The sequence below is a fragment of the Schistocerca piceifrons genome, chromosome 6, assembly GCF_021461385.2.
Source record: "Schistocerca piceifrons isolate TAMUIC-IGC-003096 chromosome 6, iqSchPice1.1, whole genome shotgun sequence".
In the NCBI taxonomy this organism is placed as follows: Eukaryota; Metazoa; Arthropoda; class Insecta; order Orthoptera; family Acrididae; genus Schistocerca; species Schistocerca piceifrons.
The window spans coordinates 81,632,716-81,643,993 of record NC_060143.1 but is presented as its reverse complement, the minus strand read 5'-3'; positions in this window follow the sequence as shown (position 1 = coordinate 81,643,993).

The window sequence follows — 11,278 nt, the reverse complement described above, 5'->3', positions numbered from 1 at the left end:
AATACACTCGATACTGCATAACCAATTATCAGCGCCGATTTTTAAGGAAATACTGCGTTATGCATGGTTTGCCTCCAAACTATCGTCTGAAAGAGAGGTCTTTGAAAATGTTAACGAGGTTTGTTTTTCCACGGAAAACGTCAAAAAACCTTGCGTATGCGGAAACGTAGAATTTATTCAATGCAGCTGGCGCAGTTTAACTTCATGTTCTCCATGTTTTTACGAAAAATACCATCCTGCAACTTGTACTCGTAATGTCGAAAGCGACGATTAATTGTAAATGATCCGAAAGCCGTCTGTGCCGGCAAAACTTGGAATTTTCGGGCTCCTTCCAGGTATAAGAGTTTTCTCAGATCACGGACAAGCATACAAGCGTTTGGTCGTTTACTAGTCGATAGTTACGAATATTACGTTATTTGTGAACAATATAGAACAAAATGTTGTTTTTCTTTTTTTTTAAAAAAGGTGGTTGGTGTTCAAGCCGCTGGATCGAGTTCCGTTCATCAGCTTTTTTTTACTTTCAACACAGTCATTTTCTTTATTATTTATATTACAATTGATATAATGGGGAAAATACGTGTAATCGGATGAACTTTTATTAAATTTACAATGTTGTTTAGCAGTCTACTAATTTTTATTATAACAAATAATGTGATATTCGTAACTATCGACTAGTAAACGACCAAACGGATAAAGTGATACTGAAAATGTGTGCTTGTCCGTGTGTTCTTCAAAACTGTTCGAATTAAATCGAAAGAGAACGACAAATTGCTTCTCGGAAGACGCTATTAAAATACACTCGATACTGCATAACCAATTATCAGCGCCGATTTTTAAGGAAATACTGCGTTATGCATGGTTTGCCTCCAAACTATCGTCTGAAAGAGAGGTCTTTGAAAATGTTAACGAGGTTTGTTTTTCCACGGAAAACGTCAAAAGACCTTGCGTATGCGGAAACGTAGAATTTATTCAATGCAGCTGGCGCAGTTTAACTTCATGTTCTCCATGTTTTTACGAAAAATACCATCCTGCAACTTGTACTCGTAATGTCGAAAGCGACGATTAATTGTACATCATCCGAAAGCCGTCTGTGCCGGTCAAAACTTGGAATTTTCGGGCTCCTTCCAGGTATAAGAGTTTTCTCAGATCACGGACAAGCATACAAGCGTTTGGTCGTTTACTAGTCGATAGTTACGAATATTACGTTATTTGTGAACAATATAGAACAAAATGTTGTTTTTCTTTTTTTTAAAAAAAGGTGGTTGGTGTTCAAGCCGCTGGATCGAGTTCCGTTCATCAGCTTTTTTTTACTTTCAACACAGTCATTTTCTTTATTATTTATATTACAATTGATATAATGGGGAAAATACGTGTAATCGGATGAACTTTTATTAAATTTACAATGTTGTTTAGCAGTCTACTAATTTTTATTATAACAAATAATGTGATATTCGTAACTATCGACTAGTAAACGACCAAACGGATAAAGTGATACTGAAAATGTGTGCTTGTCCGTGTGTTCTTCAAAACTGTTCGAATTAAATCGAAAGAGAACGACAAATTGCTTCTCGGAAGACGCTATTAAAATACACTCGATACTGCATAACCAATTATCAGCGCCGATTTTTAAGGAAATACTGCGTTATGCATGGTTTGCCTCCAAACTATCGTCTGAAAGAGAGGTCTTTGAAAATGTTAACGAGGTTTGTTTTTCCACGGAAAACGTCAAAAGACCTTGCGTATGCGGAAACGTAGAATTTATTCAATGCAGCTGGTGCAGTTTAACTTCATGTTCTCCATGTTTTTACGAAAAATACCATCCTGCAACTTGTACTCGTAATGTCGAAAGCGACGATTAATTGTACATCTTCCGAAAGCCGTCTGTGCCGGTCAAAACTTGGAATTTTCGGGCTCCTTCCAGGTATAAGAGTTTTCTCAGATCACGGACAAGCATACAAGCGTTTGGTCGTTTACTAGTCGATAGTTACGAATATTACGTTATTTGTGAACAATATAGAACAAAATGTTGTTTTTCTTTTTTTTTAAAAAAAGGTGGTTGGTGTTCAAGCCGCTGGATCGAGTTCCGTTCATCAGCTTTTTTTTACTTTCAACACAGTCATTTTCTTTATTATTTATATTACAATTGATATAATGGGGAAAATACGTGTAATCGGATGAACTTTTATTAAATTTACAATGTTGTTTAGCAGTCTACTAATTTTTATTATAACAAATAATGTGATATTCGTAACTATCGACTAGTAAACGACCAAACGGATAAAGTGATACTGAAAATGTGTGCTTGTCCGTGTGTTCTTCAAAACTGTTCGAATTAAATCGAAAGAGAACGACAAATTGCTTCTCGGAAGACGCTATTAAAATACACTCGATACTGCATAACCAATTATCAGCGCCGATTTTTAAGGAAATACTGCGTTATGCATGGTTTGCCTCCAAACTATCGTCTGAAAGAGAGGTCTTTGAAAATGTTAACGAGGTTTGTTTTTCCACGGAAAACGTCAAAAGACCTTGCGTATGCGGAAACGTAGAATTTATTCAATGCAGCTGGCGCAGTTTAACTTCATGTTCTCCATGTTTTTACGAAAAATACCATCCTGCAACTTGTACTCGTAATGTCGAAAGCGACGATTAATTGTACATCTTCCGAAAGCCGTCTGTGCCGGTCAAAACTTGGAATTTTCGGGCTCCTTCCAGGTATAAGAGTTTTCTCAGATCACGGACAAGCATACAAGCGTTTGGTCGTTTACTAGTCGATAGTTACGAATATTACGTTATTTGTGATAATAAAAATTAGTAGACTGTCAAATAACGTTGTAAATTAAATAAAAGTTCATCCGATTACTCGTATTTTCCCCATTATATCAATTGTAATATAAATAATAAAGAAAATGACTGTGTTGAAAATAAAAAAAAAACTGACGAACGGAACTCGATCCAGCGATCCAGCGGCTTGAACACCAACCACCTTTTTTCTTTTAAAAAAACATTTTGTTCTATTGTTCGCTGAATTTGTTCAGGGTGGACGTCCGATAACGCCCGTTGAGTTGGTTCGTTCGTTCATCCGTTCGCTCAGTTCTTTTATTAGAAAGGGAAGTCAACGCTCTGGTCGAACACACTGAGCTACCGTGCGGGCTCCACTCGCCTCGTGCCGCTTCATGGTTAAAACGGCCACGCACAGATATATATTTGACGACCGAAATTATCTTGCGATTTTCTCAGTAACGCTTGAGAAGTACGCGCTACTGCTTACACATTTGTTGTCCTCATGGAGTACTACGAGTGTACGAGGTTTGAAGTAAATCCGCGTTCCAAACGTCGTGGCCTCCCCTTGTAAGTTTCTACCAATAAAACGCAGTCCTTGGTTCGGCTTCCCCACAAGATTTTCTATGTGCTTTTTTCAATTTAAGTTGTTCTTAATTGTAATTCATAGGTATTTATTTGAATTTACGGCATTTAGATTTGACTGATTTATTGTGTAACCGAAGTTTAACGGATTCCTTTTAGCACTTATGCGGATGACCTCACACTTTTCATGTTTAGGATCAATTGCTAATTTGCGCATTCGGGAGGACGACGGTTCAATCCCGCGTCCGGCCATCCTGATTTAGGTTTTCCGTGATTTCCCTAAATCGCTCCAGGCAAATACCGAGATGGTTCCTTTGAAAGGGCACGGCCGACTTCCTTCCCCGTCCTTCCCTAAACCGATGAGACCGATGACCTCGCAGTTTGGTCTCTTCCTTCAAAACAGCCCAGCCCAGCTAATTTGCGCACCATACGGATATTTTATCCGAATCGTTTTTTATTGGTTTTTATTTTCTGATCATTTTACTAGTCGATAATCGACAGCACCATCTGCAACATCGTAAGCCGACTGATCAAATTGTCTCCTAAATCGTTTATAAATAAAAGAAACAGCAGAGGGCCTACAACACTACCTTGAGGAACGCCAGAAATTACTTGTGTTTTACTCGATGACTTTCTGTCAGTGATTACGAACTGTGACGTCTCTGACAGAAAATCACGAATCAAGTCGCATAACTGAGACGAAATTCTATAATCATGCAATTTGATTACAATCCGCTTGTGAGGTACGGTGTCAAAAGCCTTCTGGAAATCTAGAAATACGGAATCAATTTGAAATCCCATGTCTGCAGCACTCAACACTTCGTGTGAGTGAAGAGCTAGTTGTGTTTCACAAGAACTATGTTTTCAAAATCAATTCTGACTATGTGTCAAAATGGTTCAAATGGCTCTGAGCACTATGGGACTTAACTTCTGAGGTCATCAGTCCCCTAGAACTTAGAACTACTTAAACCTAACTAACCTAAGGACATCACACACATCCATGCCCGAGGCAGGATTCGAACCTGCGACCGTAGCGGTCGCGCGGTTCCAAACTGTAGCGCCTAGAACCGCTCAGTCCCCCTGGCCGGCACGACTATGTGTCAATAGACCGTTCTCTTCGGGGCAATTCAAAATGTTCAAAAACAATATACGTCCCAAAATCGTCCTGCATATCGACGTTAATAATATGGGCCTGTAGTTTAGTGGATTACTCCTACTGCCTATCCTGTGAGTCTGTTGGACTCATCCAGCACTACTTTTACTAATTTACAGAAATGATCATTTTGCATCTCCCTGGTTCCCAGAACCCCTGAAGATAGACGATGACTGTGTATATTTTATCACAGACACAGTCCCTTTTCACTAAATCCGCCCAAAGATGTAAACAACCAAGCATGAGCAGCGCCTATTAGACGGAGGGGGTACAACAGCCGATCAATTCCAGTCATTCCATCAGGAAGGAGATACACGGCTCGTGTTATCTGTAGTTTAACCATGCCTAGACCGTCAATACCGCGGTTCGATCGCGTCCGCATTGTTACTTTGTGCCAGGAAGGGCTCTCAACAAGGAAAGTGTCCAGACGTCTCGGAGTGAACCAAAGCGATGTTGTTCGGACATGGAGGAGATACAGAGAGGCAGGAACTGCCGACGACATGCCTCTCTCAGGCCGACCAAGGGCTGCTACTGCAGTGGATGACCGCTACCTACGGATTATGGCTCGGAGGAACCATGACAGTAACGCCACCATGTTGAATAATGCTTTTCGTGCAGCCACAGGACGTCGTGTTACGAGTCAAACTGTACGCAATAGGTTTCATGATGCGCAACTTCACTCCTGAAGTACATGGCGAGGCCCATTTTTCCAACCACGTCACCATGCATCGCGGTACACATGGACCCAACAACATTCCCAATGGGCCGCAGGATTGGCATCACGTTCTCTTCAACGATGAGTGTCGCATACGCCTTCAACCAGACAATCGTCGTAGATGTGTTTGGAGGCACCCAGCCAGACTAAACGCGTTGTACACACTGTCCGGCAAGTGCAGCAAGGTGGAGGTTCCCTGCTATTTTGGGGTGGCATTATGTGGATGCGACGTACGCCGCTGGTGGTCATGGAAGGCGCCGTGACGGCTGTACGATATGTGAATGCCATCGTCCGACCGATAGTGCAACCATATCGGCAGCATATTGGTGAGGCATTTGTCTTCATGGACGACAATTCGCGCCCCCACCGTGCATATCTTGTGAATGACTACCTTCAGGAAAGCGACATCGCTCGACTAGAGTTTCCAGCATATTCTCCAGACATATACCCTATCGAACATGCCTGGGACAGATTGAAAAGTCCGTTTATGGACGACGTGACCAACCAACCAATCTGAGGGATGTGCGCGAATCGCCGTTGAGGAGCGGGACAATCTGGACCAACAGTGCCTTGATGAACTTCTGGATAGTATGCCACGACGAATGCAAGCATGCATCAATGCAAGAAGACGAGCTACTGGGTATTAGAGGTACTGGTGTGTACAGCAGTCTGGACCACCACCTCTGAAGGTCTCGGGGGAAATGATTCTTATGTTGGTCTCTATTCCAGTTTTCTGTACAGACTCCGGAACTTTCGGAACCGAGGTGATACAAAACTTTTTTTCTATGTAACTTCGTCTAGGCCATCAGATATTTTACAAAAAAAGCTATCTATATTACCACCAGGTGATCTGTATGACTAAAATGGTTACTCGTTTTTTGTAAATGCCAGTATCTGCAGGCTTGCTCATGCTTGACCCATCGCCGCAAAGCGAACCGTGGGCGCCTAGCCAAACCCGTCTAGTACAATGTTCGTCAGCGGCGTTAACTCTCTGGATCAACGATGCGTAACGGTAATATCGATATGTCCTTGATAGTATTATTATCTGTATCCTTACAGCCTCCTAAGACGTTTCGCCGACAACACGAGCAGCTTATTGTTAACTTCGTCACGCGATATTATAATACTTGGAGCACATATGGATCAGCATTCTCCGCTATCTGTAGGATATCTGGCATCGACAGCCCACTTCTTTGCTCGGTGAAGTGCCTCTGTTTGTAACTAATATTGTAGTGCCGTCTCTCCTTTTCTCTGTCTGTCTGTGCTCACGTCTGTTTGTGTCCCTACACAAGTTCACCTCGTTTACTTCAGCCTGCGCATCACACTGGTGGAACCTGTTACGCTGTGGCATCGCTACTCTACTATTAATTTTGAAGCTCTAGCTGGGGTTTCGATTCCGAAACCTGCTACATCCCATTCCTTACACGCAAATCACACATTAGTGGGCGGCAACGTTGCGTTCTGCCGTATCCGAGCAACGTACACACAACTAGCGTCATCGATTCGCTGGTCGACGTGTGACATGCGACCCTCTGCCCAGTCACCTCTACAGAACTAGTGGTCAAGAAAGCACCAGGAGCAAAGCTGCTCACTGAGGCCCCCACCCAGCAACTGCTGCTGAATCAACGTTTCCCTAAAACCTAGGAAACGAAACTACACAACTTTTTATATGTATAAGTAATTGGTTTAGCCAAAACAAATTTAAAATACCTGCAAACAAAACAGTGTATCTATTACTCAAAGGGGCACTGAAACGGAAACCAACTGCACTACTGGCCATTAAAATTGCTATACCCCGAAGATGGCGTGCTACAGACGCGAAATTTAACCGACAGGAAGAAGATGCTGTGATATGCAAATGATTAGCTTTTCAGAGCATTCACACAAGGCTGGCGCCGGTGGCGACACCTACAACGTGCTGACATGAGAAAAGTTTCCAACCGATTTCTCATACACAAACAGCAGTTGACCGGCGTTGCCTGGTGATACGTTGTTGTGATGCCTCGTGTAAGGAGGAGAAATGCGTACCATAACGTTTGCGACTTTGATAAAGGTCAGATTGTAGCCTATCGCGATTGCGGTTTATCGTATCGTGACATTACTGCTCGCGTTGGTCGAGAGCCAATGACTGTTAGCAGAATATGGAATCGGTGGGTTCAGGAGGGTAATACGGAACGCCGTGCGGGATCCCAACGGCCTCGTATCACTAGCAGTCGGGATGACAGGCATCTTATCCATCTCGATCCCTTAGTCATCAGATGGGGACGTTTGCAAGACAACAACAACTGCACGAACAGTTCGACGACGTTTGCAGCAGCATGGACTATCAGCTCGGAGACCATGGCTGCGGTTACCCTTGACGCTACATCACAGACAGGAGCGCCTGCGATGGTGTACTCAATCTGGGTGCACGAATGGCAAAACGTCATTTTTTCTGATGAATCCAGGTCCTGTTTACAGCATCATGATGGTCGCATCCGTGTTTGACGACATCGCCGTGAACGCACATTGGAAGCGTATATTCGTCATCGCCATACTGGCGTATCACCCGGCTTGATGGTATGGGGTGGCATTGGTTACTCGTTTCGGTTACCTCTTGTTCGCACTGACGGCACTTTGAACAGTGGACGCTACATTTCAGATGTGTTACGACCCGTGACTCTACCTTTCATTCGATCCCTGCGAAACCCCACATTTCAGTAGGATAATGCACGACCGCATGTTGCAGGTCCTGTACAGGCCTTTCTGGGTACAGAAAGTATTCGACTGCTGCCCTGGCCAGCACATTCTCCAGATCTCTCACCAATTGAAAACGTCTTGTCAATGGTGGCCGAGCAACTGGCTCGTCACAATACGCCAGTCACTACTCTTGGTGAACTGTGGCATCGTGTTGAAGCTGCATGGGCAGCTGTATCTGTACACGACATCCAAGCTCTGTTTGACTCAATGCCCAGGCGTATCAAGGCCGTTATTACGGCCAGGGGTGGTTGTTCTGGGTACTGATTTCTCAGGATCTATGCACCCAAACTGCGTGAAAATGTAATCACATGTCAGTTCTAGTATAATATATTTGTCCAATGACTACCCGTTTATCATCTGCATTTCTTCTTGGTGTAGCAATTTTAATGGCCAGTAGTGTATTGAACTGGGTAACAAAAAGAGGAGACAAGTATCGGACCAATATATTTAAGAATACATGTTGACGAACGACTTACTTTCAAAGCGCACACCAGACTGGCAATTGACAAAGCGACGAAACTGTTGCGCAAACTTGCTAGGCTAAACACCACTCAATACAGACTACCACTGAAGTCGCTAGGAACGTATCAAACAGCTCTCTTGGAAGCCCTGTGTCTAGTGAACTATAGAAACACAGTGAGGCGAGGTCAGAGTTGTATACTACTCAGAATGTCGGGCACTTTTGGCACCACTCCAGCGTGAGCCTTGGGTGTGGTTCTGGGGACTTGCCCCATTGAATTCACTATCCGACAAAGAGTAGCGTTTGGCCGAAGAGCGGCAGACACGGGAGAGTCCGAGAAATGACATGAGAGAACATTGTGGACATGCGTCAATTAAACATCTGCCGCCTTGACAGATGGCAACGGGACTGGGAGAAGACCGACAAAGGCCTTCACGTTTTCGCCTTCTTCCCGATATACGGAAACGACTGAAGCATGTGGATCCAAGACGCGGTATGGTTCATTTTTTGACCGGTCACGGTCCGTACCCAGCGCATTCGAATCGCGTGGGTCTCAGCCAGAGCGCTACGTGCACATATGGGGCGAGGGTCTACTGAATACGTGCCATTACATCGCAACACCCTCACACACGTAAGACCTGCAACAGAATACAATGACACCAAAGAAATGTTACGAGACCCACACAAATAGTGTGCTCGAAGCAACATCTTTGATACGGTTTCAATAACACTGCATGACGTCTGTAGACAAGAAAATAAAACGGCAGATCTCGAACAGACACACAACAAACATGAAAACAGGGTCCTCCGGAAGATACAAACTCAGACTCAGCCATAGACACACATGTAGATGCAGACATAGAAAGACATACAAAAGCAACATCAGCCATAGACTTATAACGTGAGGAGTATAACACCTAAAATAGATAAATAAGTATAAGAAAAGCAGACTAGCATATGGTCGGTCCATGTATCTAAACTGCACTTTAAATTTGATAACTAAATAATCTAAAGGAGAATTACTAATATAATCAACGAAGCAATCATTAAATCTAAGGAATACACCATAGAGGAGGCGAGGCTCGAAGTTTAATTTCCGTTCCTCCCATTCACCCTATGGTAGTGGTTAAGGAAACAGCATCATGCCCACAAACACACAACACGAAAAGCACACACCTAGCATGCAGAAATGCGTCAAGATATAGCAATACAAACAAACACTGCAAGTGGTATGCCCTAATATGATAATTAGTATTAGTTCTTAAACAGTAGAAAAATATACGCACAGAGACTTCATTTTGCATGCTATTTCAGGTCGGACATGCTCGATGATTCTGCCGAGACCCTCCCATCTGGAATAGTAACAACAAGAACCATAATTTATATGTTATATTTTAACAGTAAAAAAATTGTAGCCGTCCCTTTCCTATCTTTCTATCTTTTCTTCTAAATTACTAACATTTATTATTTTAACATTACGTTTCCTACAGTTAATTTAATTTTCTATGTAATATTACCCTTGTTTTAATGCTCAAAACAAATTTTTCTGGCAATGTGGAACAATATCCTACTACATGTAAGATTGGTAAGATTGTATACTATACCATCTGCTTTTTCAAAAATATCAGACAGCAGGTCTTTAAAAATGAATTATAAAAGATTCGCATTAACGTCACACAAGATTTATTAGCTTACGCAGCGCACTACTACGCTATAATAATGCAGTTTAACGATATGGTACCGCGGTTAAAATCTATATAAATAAAAACCAATTGCCGCACGTATAAAAGATAATCACCTCAGAACGCCTTGAGCTATTTGGTTGATCTTTTATTGTTGTGTTCGTTATTGTTAGAACAAGGTTTAAATGAAAGAAAGTTTTTGGAAAATCCAACGGGAAAGACTGAAATTAACATCAATTGGCGCATGTATGAAATATCGTCAGTTACGAATGGCTCGACAGATTTGGTTAATTTTTGTCTTTGTTCTGTTCATAATGGTCAGGACAAGGTTTGCTTGAAAGAAAACTTTTGGAAAATCCACCGGAAAAGTCGGAAATTATAATCAGTTGTGAAAGATCATCAGTTGAGAACGGCTCGACCGATTTCGTTGATTTTTTTGTGCGTGTGTGTGTTGGAAGTTATGGATGGTATTGGCATTTTTGCTATTAGAAATAAAATAAAAAAAATTGTGTTCAGTTTGACAGTTTTGCTGTCACAGGTTTTCATAACAAAAAATCAGTTTGACAGTTTTATACATAAAGGGGAAACGCTGCTACCGAAAATCTTGAAAAGTACTTGACCAATTTACTACAAAGTTTTACACGACACTCTAACGAACCTTCAGACGGATATAGGCCATATATTTTTGAAATGTATGCAAGATACTCATATATCACTAATACGTAAAGAGGAAGGGCAGTTACCACAAATTCAGAAAAGTTCTTGACCAATTTACTTCAATTTTTTACTCGAGCGGATACGGGCAGAAAGGCTGTATATTTTTAAAAGGGGAAGCGTTGTTACCACAAATCTCGAAAAGATCGCGACCGATTTACTTCCAATTTCTACACGATACTCTGCTGAACATTCGGACGAACATATGCTATATTTGTAATATAACTATATAAACAAAAATCATTTGTTGCACTATGAAGATCATCACCAGAGAAAGGCCTGACCGATTTGGATCATTTTTGTTGTTGTTCTTGTGTTCGTCATTATTAGGACAAGGTCTGTATGAAAGAATTCTCTCGGAAAATCCAACAGAAAAGTCGGAAATTAAGATCAATTGCAAAAGACCATCACTTGAGAATGTCTCGACCGAACTGGTTGGCTTTTTTTTG